Source organism: Nicotiana attenuata, unplaced genomic scaffold (genome assembly GCF_001879085.1).
Source record: "Nicotiana attenuata strain UT unplaced genomic scaffold, NIATTr2, whole genome shotgun sequence".
Classification (NCBI taxonomy): Eukaryota; Viridiplantae; Streptophyta; class Magnoliopsida; order Solanales; family Solanaceae; genus Nicotiana; species Nicotiana attenuata.
In genome coordinates this window covers 333029-347381 of record NW_017670712.1, presented here as the reverse complement: position 1 = coordinate 347381, position 14353 = coordinate 333029, and the positions used below count along the sequence as shown (strand labels likewise).

The following is a 14353-nucleotide window of genomic DNA, read 5'->3' as shown; positions in this document are numbered from 1 at the left end:
GGCGACTAGTCTATACATTAACGAGTTGTTTGATAGGATATATTAGGTATAATAGATTTGGCATTATTAATCCCTTGTTTGATTGTATTTTTGAACCTATATAAGTATAACTAATAGTACTTATATTAATTAATTTTAATACAACAAATAAAAAAAGTCGATGAGAAATAATCACAACATAACAAACTTAGCATAACTAATCTCAACATTATTAATATATCATATTAAATACTACTATTCTTATGCACCCTACCAAAGATACAAGAGATTATCTTTTGAGTGAGCAAGTCTATGCAACACTTCTCCTGAAGAAAAATTGAAGTTCCATACCTATGCCATAAATTCCAACTTTAAGCAGTATAGGTTTTTATCATTAAGTCATAAACTATTGTTTCTGAAAAGTGAAGATTTTAAGTTTTAGTAAAGGGTTGGATGAAAATTTATTTTTTTCAAATTTCAGTGAAATTAAAATTAAAATAATAAAAAGTTAGCTAACGCATGGTGGGTGGCTCGGCTACACCCATTGTGGCCAGGTGGCTCGGTTTTTGCAGTCAGTGTTGTAGCAATGCTAACACACCCATGATGGGTGGTGTACTAAGCCTGAACTTGTCTTCATAATAAACTGATCCCTTTGTTTAATTAATATCAGTGTGGGATCAACTGGTTGTGAGTACCTAATTTTTTACCATACTTAAATTTTTAACCACATTTTAGTATGTGAATATCTTTTAAGTTTAATCTATATATTCTAGTGCCTTTATTTTACTTTTTAGTAGGTTTACTTAAGAAAATTAAAAACCACAAAAAGAGTCTTGCATTTAGACATTAGTTTTATTTTTTCAGTTACAAAAGATAGAAAAGTGTACTATTTTTAAGTTAGAAGCTTTAAGAAGTAAATATTGAGTGTAGTAATTTTATCTTCCTTTTTATTTACTTATTTAGAGGATTAGATTATTTTGCTTATTTATTATAAAGAAAAGAAAATACTACAAAAAGAACCAATTACCATTGGCCACTTGTAAAAGATTCTCCCCAACAAATTCCCATTTTTCTTGGTAGCTTCTCACAAACACTCACTTGTGATGGCCTCACAATTCACTCGTTTTTTGCCACTCACTAACATAGACTATCTGCACTATATATTCTAAACAAAATAGATAGACGGAGGGAGGGGGGATAGACGAGAAACAGAGAGAGAACGAGAGAAAAAGAATAAGGGACTGGGCATCTCCTTCCTCACAAAAAATCAGTTCCAATTTCCTCTCTTAGACCATGTAAATTACCACCAAAAGTCATCTCTTTTCTCTTCCTAAGATCTAGATCCAAGAGATAAAAGCAAAGTTGCTTACCTTCTTCTCCTTCCTAAAAAATACCATGGCTGAAACTTACCTTCCTCCTTCAAAATTCAGCAGTTAAAACCACCTGAAATACCTCAAAAACCAGCTGAAAAATAGTTCCAAAACAGCTACGAATCTACAAAAAAGCAGCTCGAAAAAGTCCCTAAACTCACCCAACAACGTCACTCAAAACCAGCTCCCAAAAGCCATAAAAATCAGCCTCAAATCCCACCCAATATAGTCCCACAAAGCCTTTATTAAAGCATCTCTAGAATAGCTGTAAAACCAGTTGTTTTCCTCCATGAAATCTAGCTGAAAATTCACAAAATCATGCTTAAATCAGTAGTAAATCACCTGTTTCAGCCATGAAAAACTAGTAACATTAGCTCCAAAAATATCATCCCCAAAGCTACCACTAAAACGAACAGCTCAGTACTTCCTCAATCAAAGTCTAGCCGAATTTCGAGGTCTAAGAGCTCGTTCGCGTCGAGTTAGCGAGGTTGCATGCTCCAAGTTCTGTCCGCGGTCTTTCCCGAGCATTAGGAGTTTGTTCTCGTTTAACTAAGGTCCATTTCTAGCCATCTCTCCCCTGTTTTGAAGAGTTGAATGTTTAAGTGATTTTGTTTCAGTTATATAAGTTTATGATGCTTAGCTTCTACCTAATTCGAATTTAGATTCTGTTTGATTAACATTTGTTAATGCCAAAGCACTATATCAATATGTTATTTAGGGACTTAAAACATCACTGCATAGTGAAGGTTAGTCATTTTCTCAATTTTCCTCGATGCTTATGCATTTTGGTACAAAGTTAGCCTAATTGCACGTTCCATCGTGTATTTAGCCAAGTTACTCGATATTGCCATTCCATTCGTTTAATCTGTAACTTTAGTATTTTTTTTAATTCCAAAATGATAGAATGCAACATTATAATTAGTGTCTTAGCTAAGCCTCTTCCGCAAATAATTCCATATTCATAAATCATGACCTCACAAAAACTCAAATTAGTCTCTGAGAAATGCTTATGAATATTAATAGCATGCTTTAGCCGCGCTCTTAATATATTATCGTGATAATGTATACATTCGCGTGACATAATTAAGATTTTCAAAATAAATCAAATTACGCATTTGTGCGATGGCAAGAACTGATCCCAAGAACCTCCAAACTCAATCACACACGCACGGAGCATATCCTTAAGAATCTGAATAGTGCGCTCGGACTGTACGTCCGTCTGAGGGTGAAATGCTGTGCTCAACTCTACCCGAGTACCTAACTCCTGCTGTACGGCTCTCCACAATCGCGATGTGAACTGAGTACCTCTGTCTGAACTGATGGAAACTGGAATACCATGTAGACGGACAATCTCCCGGATATAAATCTCCGCCAACCGCCCCGAAGAATAGGTAGTACATACAGGGATGAAATGCGCGGACTTGGTTAGCCGATCCACAATAACCCAAATAGCATCGAACTTCCTCAAAGTCCGTGGGAGCCCAGATACGAAGTCCATGGTGATCAGCTCCCACTTCCACTCCGGAATCTCTACCTGCTGACAATTAAGGCACCGAGCTACAAACCGAACTATATCTTTCTTCATCCGCCTCCACTAGTAGTGCTGCCTCAAATCCTGATACATCTTCGCGGCACCTGGATGAATGGAATACCGCGAACTATGGGCCTCCTCTAGAATCAACTCCCGAAGCCCATCAACATTGGGTACACAAACTCGACCCTGCATCCTCAATACTCCGTCATCACCAATAGTCACATCTCGAGCATCGCCATGCAACACTTTGTCCTTGAGGACAAGCAAATGAGGTTCATCAAACTGACGCTCCCGGATACGGTCAAACAAGGAATACCGAGAGACCACACAAGCTAGAACCCGACTGGGCTCCGAAAGATCCAATCTCACAAACTGGCTGGCTAAGGCCTGAACATCCATCGCCATAGGCCTCTCTGCTGCTGGTAAATAAGCCAAACTCCCCAAACTCTCTGCCCGGCTGCTCAAAGCATCGGCCACTACATTGGCCTTGCCCGGGTGATACAAGATAGTGATGTCATAATCCTTCAGCAGCTCTAGCCATCTCCTCTGATGCAAATTAAGGTCCTTCTGCTTGAACAAATGCTGCAAACTCCGGTGATCAGTATATATCTCACAAGGCACGCCGTACAAGTAATGACACCAGATCTTCAAGGCATGAATAATGGCAGCTAACTCAAGATCATGGACATGATAATTCTTCTCATGTATCTTCAACCGTCTGGACGTGTAGGCAATCACCCAACCATCCTGCATCAATACCGCTCCAAGGCCAACTCTCGAGGCATCACATAGACAGTAGAAGACCTCGAACCGGTAGGCAATATCAAACCTGGGGCTGTAGTCAAAGCTATCTTGAGCTTCTGTAAGCTCTCCTCGCACTCTTCTGTCCACTAGAACGGAGCACCCTTCTAGGTCTGTCTGGTCATAGGTGCTGCAATAGATAAAAACACCTGAACAAATCGATGGTAATAACCTGCCAAGACAATAAAGTTGCGGATCTCTGTAGCTGAGGATGGTCTGGGCCAACTCTGCACGGCTTCTACTTTCTTCGGATCCACCTGAATACCCTCTCCCGAGACCACATGACCCAAGAACATCACGGAATCCAACCAAAACTTACATTTCGAGAACTTAGCATACAGTTTCTTTTCTCTTAAGGTCTGGAGCACTATCCTCAGGTGCAGCTCATGATCCTCCCGACTCCGGGAGTATACCAGGATGTCATCAATAAAAACAATCACGAATGAATCAAGATATGGCCGGAAAATATTGTGCATCAGATGCTTGAAGGTTGCTAGGGCATTGGTCAGCCCAAATGACATAACAAGGAACTCGTAATGACCATACCGAGTCCTGAAGGCGGTCTTCGGGATGTTTGGCTCCCGAATCTTCAACTGATGATAGCCTGAATGCAAGTCAGTCTTAGAAAACACACAAGCACCCTGCAGCTGATCAAACAGGTCATCAATACGAGGCAAAGGATAACGGTTCTTCACTGTCACCTTGTTCAACTGGCGATAATCAATACACATACGCATAGAACCATCCTTCTTCTTCACAAATAAGACAGGAGCACCCCAAGGTGATACACTAGGCCGAATGAAACCCTTATCAAGTAATTCATGCAACTGCTCCTTCAACTCCTTCAACTCAGGAGGAGCCATACGGTACGGAGGGATAGAAATGGGTTGAGTGCCCGGCAACATATCAATACCAAAATTAATGTCTCTATCGGGCGGCATGCCCGGAAGATCAACTGGAAACACATCAGGGAAATCCCGTACTACTGGGACTGAATCAACAGAAGGAGTCTCCATACTGACATCTCTCACATATGCTAGATAAGCATCACAACCTTTCTCAACCATTCGCTGAGCCTTAAGGAAAGAAATAACTCTGCTAGGAGTGTGACCTAAAGCACCCCTCCACTCAACAAGCAGTATACCTGGCATGGCTAGTGTCACGGTTTTGGCGTGACAATCAAGAATAGAATAATGGGGTGACAACCAGTCCATGCCCAAGATAATATCAAAATCAACCATGCTGAGCAACAATAAATCGGTTCTGGTCTGAAAACCACCAAGAACAACCAAACATGACCGATAAACGTGGTCCACAACAAGAGAATCTCCCACATGAGTAGAAACATAAACTGGGGAACTCAAAGAATCCCGTGATACACCCAAATGCGGAGCAAAATAAGAAGACACATAGGAATAAGTGGAGCCTGGATCCAATAGAACCGATGCATCTCTCTGACAGACCAAGATAGTACCTGTGATGACAGAGTCGGAGGCGATAGCCTCAGTACGGGCAGGAAGAGCATAGTATCTGTCCTAGCCTCCCCCTCGAGGGCGACCTCTACCTCCCCCTAAACCTCCAAACCCTCTACGTTGGCTTGGGGCCGGGTTAGTGGTGGGTACCAAACGCTACGTAGGAGTCTGCAGAACCCCTCCNTCCCTCACCATATGGCGTGTGTCACCACACTCAAAAATAGCTCTGGGAGGATGTGGCGGATATGACTGGCTCGGGCCATGTTTGCTGGACTGACCACTGAAAGCACCCCGCACAGGAGGCACACTAGATACTGGAGGTGCATAATAAGGCTCCTGAGGCCTAGGTGGAGCTGGAATGCCACTGGCGGCTGGAAGAGCTGAACGAACAGGGTGACCCATATGACCCCTACCATGACGAGCTGCAGCTGGGGCGCGGGCACCAGAATAATAGCCCGACTCTCGAGACCTCTTGGCCTCCCTCTCCTCTCTGTCCCTAGCATGCATACCCTCAATCCTCCTAGCAATGCTCACCACCTGCTGATAAGATATATCCATCTCTAACTCACGAGCCATGCTAGATCTGATGCTGGGAATAAGCCCCTCAATGAACCGGAAAACCTTCTCGCATATCGTAGAAACCAAAGCTGGTGCATGTCTAGCCAAGTCAGTGTAACAGACAGCATACTCCGAGACAGTCATGGTACCCTGGCGCAAATGCTCAAACTCCGCGCACCAGGCGTCCTTAAGACTCTGGGGGACATACTCCCTCGTGAACATATCTGAAAACTGGGCCCAAGTCAGGGAAGCTGCCTCATCCGGACTGTCTAACTCATAAGCACGCCACCACTGATAGGCGGTTCCTCGAAGCTGGAAAGTAGTGAAAGAAACCCTGCTCGATCCTGATATGCCCATAATACGAAGGATACGATAGCACTCCTCAAGAAATCCAAGGGCATCCTCTGAGGCTAGTCCGATGAAAGTCGGAGGCTGATACTTCTTGAACCTCTCAAGCCTCTTCTGCTCCTCCTCTGAAGCTACTGCCCTCTCCTCGGGCTGAGCTGGGGCTACCGGCTGTACAGGAATAGCCTCTGGGACCTCATCGATATGCACTCGCTGCTCAGGAGTGCGGGCGGCGGGAGTCTGTTCTCCTCCCCCGACCTGGGATGTAGCTGCAGCAAGGGGAAGCAACCCTGCCTGAGCCAGAGTGGTGTACATAGTCATAAATTGTGCCAAAGTCTCCTGGAGTGTTGGGCTAGTAGTAGCAGATACATCAGGTGTCTGGACTCCGGCTGTACTGCTGGTGGTACCTCGGTGGCAGCTCGCGCGGGTGCTCTGGCCATACCACGAGTGCGTCCCCGGCCTCTACCCTGGCCCCGACCTCTAACGGCTCCAATAGGGGGCGCGGGTTCCTGGTCATCTCGAGTAGCACGTGTCCTCACCATCTGTGAGAGAATAGAAGACAGAAGTTTAGAATTGTGATATCAAAAATCTCGCACGACAAGGAAGTCAAACGAAACAGAATTTTTTCCTAACAGTTACATCGCCTCTCGTAGATAAGTACAGACGTCTCCGTACCGATCAGCGAGACTCTAATAAACCGACTTGTGATTCATGACTCCTATGAACCGAGAGCTCTGATACCAACTTGTCACGACCCCGGTTCACCCTCCATGAATCATCGTGACGACACCTAGTCTCTAAGACTAGGTAAGCCTAAATTTGCGGAAAGAAACCAAAATTTTGCAGAAGTAAAGCAATTTAAAACAGAAATAAAGGAAATAAATAACTTTTAAAGGTGCCGCTCAGCATACACAATATTTAACTCTCAAAACTAACACATAAATCCAAGACCCGCAAAACCATGAATCACAAGCTAAGAAATACTACATAGCTCTAACTCCGGAATATCTAACAAGAACTGAAATACAGAAGATCTAATACTAAACAGCAAGAATAGAAAGAGACTTCTCGGTCTGCGGACGCGGCAGATATACCTCGAAGTCGCTATAGTAGTCGCCTCGCCTCAGGGGTGGTAGGACTGAGTCGAAGTACCTGGATCTGCACATGAAAAACATGCGCAGGAAGGGCATGAGTACACCATAGCGGTACTCAATAAGTGCCAAGCCTAACCTCGGTTGGGTAGTGACGAGGAAGGACAGGGCCCTACTGAGGTTAAATAAGATATAAGGTTTAACAGTGTGAAATAAATAGTATAAATAAGTAACACAGGACATGAAGGACAGCAACAACTATTACAAAGGCAAGTAAAACACAGAAAGAGAGTACAGCACAGCTCCGAGATAACAACCGGTGATCTCCCAGGATACCGTCCTGTAGTCCCCAAACATAAATACCATATCCAGTGGATCTCCCGGGTGCAGGCCCGTAGTCCAACTCATAAATGCGCGGAGATCTACCGGAATACCACATCCGTAGTCCCAAATATAAATACTCAGTACTGGGGAATCTACCGGGTGCAATCCCATAGTTCCAATGTAAAAGTGCAAAGGGATCTCCTGGAATGCAATTCCGTAGTCCCAAAGTAAACATACAGGGGAGCTCCTGGGTTACTGTCCCGTAGTTGTGAGCACGTGATTTTTGCCTCGCTTAAATTACTCCTATAGAATTTATTAAAATTAGGATTTTTCTGTTATTATTTGAATTTTAGGGAATTAATTGCATGATTTTGTGATTATGTGTATTTTTGTGCATTTTTAATTGATATAATTCATGAAAAATACAAAAATAGCATACTTGCATTTAGAACCTCATTTTAATATTTTTCATTAGTTAACTAACATTACAAAAATAAAAGAAAATAACAAAATAGTCCTTTTGCATTGTTTTACTTTTAGTTTTTTAATTTTTCCTCAAATTTTCTTTTTAAACTAGGATTTGTTTAATTTTTGAGAATTAATTAGTTTTAATTTTATAGTTAAATCAGGTTTTGTCTATTTTAATTTTGTACTTAATAAAATCTAAAATTTGAATAAGAAAAGGAAGAAAAGAAGAAAACAAATAAAAAAATTAAAAAGAAAGAATTTTGAAGAATGAGTAGGCTGTTGTGTGTTTGGGCCATTTTTAATTCCAGCCCAAAGCCAAAATCCCCTTGGTCCGTTTCAAATTAGCCCACACCTACAACCCAACCCAGTCCGATCTAGCGGACGCCCCAAAACGGCGTCGTTTCAATGGCAATTGATCCTGGCTGTCGAGGATCTTTGATCCTATGGTCAGGAACTGAGGTTCGTTTGATATAATAATGTCGGCATCCTTACCCCACCCCCCCAATCCATCGTCTCAGAACACTCCCAATATCACCACCGCACCTCCGTCGCCATCCGCCGTCCGCCGCCGGCCGGAAATCGTCTCCACCGCCGGCAAGTCCCCATTGACCACCAAATTATACCAAAATACTCCCCTCCACCTCCTTATCCCGAATCCACAATTGGTTTCTTTCAAATCCCTAACAAAACCCTCGAATCAGTGAAACCCTAGCCGCCGCCGCCCACGACGGCGCCTCCACCCTTTCCCCACCAAATCAACACCCTAAACCCGTCTCACCCGCCTCTACCTAAACCCCAAACTAGTTCTCCCCAAATCTAGCTGCAATTCTCCAAATTTTGGATCTAGGGTTTTGGAAAAATTGGTGGAATTTTCGAATACAACCAAGTGTCGATTTGAGTTCCTACATAATATTATATGTTTTTTCTTACCAAGAACAAACATATAATATTATTTGGGGACTCGATTCGAGTTCAATCGACTAGAAGATTAAATCTCTAAGTTTTTCTTACTAGTTTGATTCCATCCTCATGAGTTTTCGATTTTTCTTTCTTGTTTAATCTTTGTTTTTGTTCATGGTTGATTCTGTTCTTGTAACTGTTTTTGATTTTTTTTTTAGTTTAATTTTGTTTTGATTTTGGTTAATCCTGTTTTAGTGATTTTTTATGTTAGTTTAATTTTTGTTTTGAATCGGTTTTGATATATGTTTTTGTTTCAACTCAGTGTTCGTCGCTATTAGTATAGTTTTTAATTCTTGTTTGTTTTAGTCAATCCTATTTAGTTAATCCTGTTTAGGCAGCGTTTGATTTTAATTTTTTATTATTTCAGTGTTTGATTTAATCAGTAATTCCTTATTGTTGTTGTTAGTTAGCTTTTAATTAGTTTTAGTCTGTTTGGATATAGCTGAATTAGATTTGTTGGTTTAACTATAGTCAAATTCTGACTAGGGTAAAAGAGGGTTGGGGTTTAGTTTGACTTAGGCTATGTAATTTAGGGGTAAGGACAAGGGTAGTATAGGCATTCCTAAATAGAAAACAATGTTGTAGTTGAAACTAGAACCTCCTAGAATCTTCTAGAGGAGGATTTTAATTAGATTCTCAGTAACTTAGGGCAGTAACTTGGGCAATAAGTCAGTAAATAAGGGACTAAATAGTTAAAACTGAAAATAAAAGAAGGACTAAAGATGTAAACTGAAAATTTGAGAGAAGCCTTTAGTTTTGCCTATAAAAGGCATATGCTGCCTTCCTTAAAAAAAAGTTTTTGGCATCTGAAAATTCCCCCCAAAGTTTCTACAAGTTTTATCATCTGAAAAATTTGAATTTCAAAATTCAAAAACCAAATCTGAAATCTTAGAATTAGAAAGCTTACTTTAGATCTTAGTTCTTCAAAAAAGATTCAAAAAAAATAGCAAAAACTCCAAAAATAGTACTTCATTCAAGTTTTCTTATGTTAAATTCGAGTTTCAGCTCTAGATCAAACTCTCAAATTTATAGAAGGTCCAAAAAATAGTTTGAGCATTTCCAGATTTCATTGGTCCAAGTTTAGGGAGTTTTAGGTTGATTTTGAGTGTGTTTTGATCCAATCAGATCTGTTTTTGTTTGCTCGTTGGTGTTTAATCTTCTGCGAGTTATTCCTGGGTTGCTGTGGCATTTTTGGGAATGAAATTGATCCAGTTGCTTTGATTTTTTGACGGCTGCTTACCGCTGCTGATTCCTCTCTTCTCTTACATTTCCTTCTACTTCCAGGTACATGCCTTGAGAATTGTCTGATGTAACTTCTCAAGTTGAAAGTGAAATGAAATTAGTGCCTGATTTCTGTTGTAGATTTTGCTGTTTCAACATCCTATTATACTTTGAGTAGTTCCATGATTTAGTTGATATATTCATTGTAATAGAACCTGGACTGTATTGGACTGTGGTAATTAAACTGCCTAGATTGCTTTTTGTTTTAGTTTGTATTACTGAAACCGTTTAAGACAGTTGTTTAGTATAGTTCAGTATAAATTCAATTTCATGTAGAATTTGATGCCATGTTAATAGACGCTGAATCATAGTTAAATCCATGTCCAAAGAGATTTGTCAATGACTCACGTAGGTTTAAACACATTTCTGGAATAAAGCTTTAATAGCAGCGTTTTTATTATTAAAGGTATACAAATCCAAACACAGGCATGAAATTCAGGTTTTTAAAATCAGCAGATGGATTGAAGCATTCAATAACTTGTCTTGACACATTGTATGATCCAATTTGGATTTAGTTGTTCAGGTGAATCATGAATAACCCAATGGTTGTTATAGCATAGTTATTTTGAATCATCTAGTTGCTATATTTGTCAACTCGTTAAAGCTAAATTGTTTCGAACTCTGAAAATAGTCACATATTCAATGGTTCAGGCGCTAAAAAATAGATATCAAATACATGAACACAAATAGTTATACTGGGCCCAGTCATATTAATAATAGGCCCAGTAGGCTATGAGGCCCTTAACATTGCTCTCCTCCATTTGGGCCTCTACAAAAGGCAAGGCCGGCCAGAGATCCTATTAAAACTCCCAGCTCTTGGGCCAATATTTGAGAACTTGAAATCTTTTTTTAAGGTGTAATTTGATTTANTCGCGTTGGACCCCTCTTTTAAAATACTTATATTTAAAAATACTTAGAATTTGGGACGTGCCATTTAGCAAATTTTCATGGCCTCCCGCAAAGTTAATAACACGTTAGTCGCTTTAGGCGTGTCCTTTAATAAATTTACCTTCCTAAATGCGGGTGTGCATTTCATGCGACCCAAATACAAATCCCAAAACGATGAATAAAATGTGTCGAGGATCCGGGTGCATTTCATGTGACGTGATCCAAAAATATGTTTTAAACGACGTTCAATTTCATAAAAAATTAATTAAAAGCGGTAAATAATTCTAAAATTTCACTATAGGATGACATGTATTAAAATCAGATTTTAGCCAATTATAATGGTTTAAGCGACCGTGCTAGAACCACGGGATTAGGGGATGCCTAACACCTTCCCTCGGGTCAACAGAATTCCTTATTCAGAATTTCTGGTTTGCAGACTCCATTCGGGAAGTCGAAATTTTCCTCGATTTGGGATTCAAGATAAACCGGTGACTTGGGACACCAAAAGCCAAACCTATCCCAAGTGGCGACTCTAGAAACCAAATAAATAATCCCATTTCGAATAATGTCACTTTAAATGGAAAAACTCCCTTATACATTATCCCTTCGGGGTAGATGTGTAAAACGGAGGTGTGACAGCTCTGGCGACTCTGCTGGGGACACGAACCCAGAATTCCGGTTCAGGGTTCAAGAATTCTAGCTTAGTATTACTGTTATATTTGGCTTTATCTTATTTTACTACATATTCTATGCTAAATGTGCTAAATGTTTTATCGCTTTGATATTTGTTGAATTGTATATATAAATTGTTACGAATCCCTTCCTCTTTCTGAGTCATCTACATCATGGAGAAGGGTGCACTTCGTGTAGCTTCTCTTCTGTTTAGAGTCTTTTCCCATTTAGAACGAGGTTTGGATAAGTTGCTAAGCCGGCGGAGCTTCTGTATCCCCGGTACGCTGCCTCCCCTCGGCTCGAGTTGTCCGCTCGGGTAAGCCAAGTCTAGACGAATAAACCTAGGTTTTAACCCTAGAAGAACAAAACCTCATACCGGATCCCTAGTAGGAACGTTTGTTTGCATCATGTGCATTTGACTTAGGGGACTCAACACAGGGGTTGGGTCCGTCTAGGACAGGTGACCTGAAATGAAAAAGACCATCCTGATGCATCTTACGTGCTACTTGTGCATTTATTTGCTCGGCTTTGCATGTTGACCGGCTTGTATACAATAAGAGGAAATTGAGAAAAATAGAAGTGTTAGGACTAAGTGAGGGTAACCACTTGCTTTGAAAAACCAATGCCCAGATAGTACCGAAATGCTGCCGAATTTTTGAATAAAAAAAGAAAAGGAAAATAGAAAAGAACAAGAAAAAGAAAAAGGGATGTTGTAACAAATATTTGGTTTTGACAAAACATTTTGACCGAACTACGCTGGTTTGATTCTCACCGGATGTGAGATACGTAGCCAACCCTCATCGGGTCCAACCTCCCTTTTGCAAAAATAGCCCAAAAATACCAAAATAAGTCGGGTGATGCCATTCTTGTTTTAAAATAAGCCGAATGTCTCCAAAAGGACGGCGGAAGGCTGTTTTTGCAAGAACAACCACCCTGAGTCATTTTAAATGGTTTGCGGGCACAGCCTTAAAATCTTCCTCCCAGAAGTGCTGAAAGGCCGTATCTGCAAAACCGAGTCTTTGTTTGCTTAAATAAATTTTTTGAACAATAGCCACAACTTCCTTTTAGGTCAAAATAAATCATTAAAATACTCCTTAGATGTCTCTCTTTCATAAATAAAAAACATAAAAAATACAAATTTTGAAAAATTGAGTCCGAAAATATTTTTGCTCAAAAATCCAAAACATTTTTCGTAAAAGTCCCTTTTCCGAAATTAAGAGTCAACTTTCAAAATCAAAAAAAAGAAAAAAAATAAAAATATTTCTTTTTACTTCTAAAAATTCCCAAAGTTCCAATAAAAAGAAAAGAAATTTTTAGAAGTCTTTCTTTCAAAAATCAAAAGAAAAATCAAAATCAAAAATCAAAAAATAAATATTTCCCTTTTTCTTCCAAAAAAAAAGAGAGTTAGTTTATTTACCTTATTTTCAAGAACTACGCTTGGTCTGATTCTTGCGGGGTCATGATACGTAGGCAATCTCCATAGGATTCGACCGTAACCCTAAGAGAAAAGGAAAAAGGGAGGAAAGAAAATAAAAGAAAAAACAAGAGAAGAAAAGAAAACAAAAAAAGAAAGAAAATAAGAAAATCGAGAGAAAGAAACCATAGCAAAAAAGCAAAGGCAAGAATGAAAGAAAAGAAAAGAGGAAGAGAAAAGAAAAATGAGAAAGATGAGAGAAAAATCAAAAAAAGCAAGGAAAAGAGGGTCAAAATAAAAAGAAAAGAATTTGGAAAGGAAAAGCCGGGATGACGCATGCAACCGTTGCGAAACATATAGAAACACATTTAACTGTATAGGTGCATCACGCCTCAACGTGCGATTACCTATCTGTTATTTGCCTCAAACTAACCGTTTGCTGCTGTCACTTCTAGTCCAAATTTTATAGAAACGGTGGTTGGTTTTTCATGGTAAACTGGCATCACATCCGTACTTTACCAGATCAAAGGGGAGCATAGAAATGTCTTCGGAAATGACCTTGCCAGCAATTCCCATCCCAGAAGATAGCCCCATCTCAGGGATCCCGGCCTCCGAGTCTGCCACAGCTGAAGAAAATCGGATATTACGTCTCCGAATGATGGAGATGTTGGACGCATGGACTAATGGCAGGGAGCCTCCAAGTAGTATCCCTGGCTTTCCTGAATTGTTCCCGAGAACCGGGGGTACTTCTAACATCCCCATCAGTCACCCGAATACCCCGTCTGCTCACTTCATAGGAACACCTTCTGAGGTACGCCCCCAGGTGTTCACATCAGGAGCAACTCCCAATATTTTTACTGCTCCACCATGCTCCGCCACCACACAACCTTCACTACCTAGGCCCGCTTTTGATCCCTCGGCCTTCACTTTCCAAAATCCCATATTTCAAGCAGATCCTCCTCAATATCCCACATGCCCTTACCCTCAGCCATCGCCATTTGAGCTTACACCAGGGCAAGATAAAACTCCCAAAGCTCCTGAACAAGATGAGATGGCAAAGAGAATGAGGAGCCTTGAGCAGAGCTTAAAGAACATGCAAGGTTTAAGCGAGCAGGAGAGTGTTTCCTGTACTGATCTGTGCATGTTCCCTCACGTGCACCTGCCCATGGGGTGCAAAATGCCGAAGTTCGAGAAGT

The 14353-nt window shown here is 40.6% G+C and overlaps 1 long non-coding RNA gene across 1 annotated transcript; it reads left to right on the top strand.

Annotated features, from left to right (window-relative positions):
* Window positions 1-1150: 1150 nt before the first annotated feature.
* On the top strand, window positions 1151-10454 carry LOC109242557. The gene is made up of 2 exons (XR_002070416.1): window positions 1151-1903; window positions 10187-10454. It is a non-coding gene; the product is annotated as an uncharacterized LOC109242557 (long non-coding RNA).
* Window positions 10455-14353: the final 3899 nt, after the last annotated feature.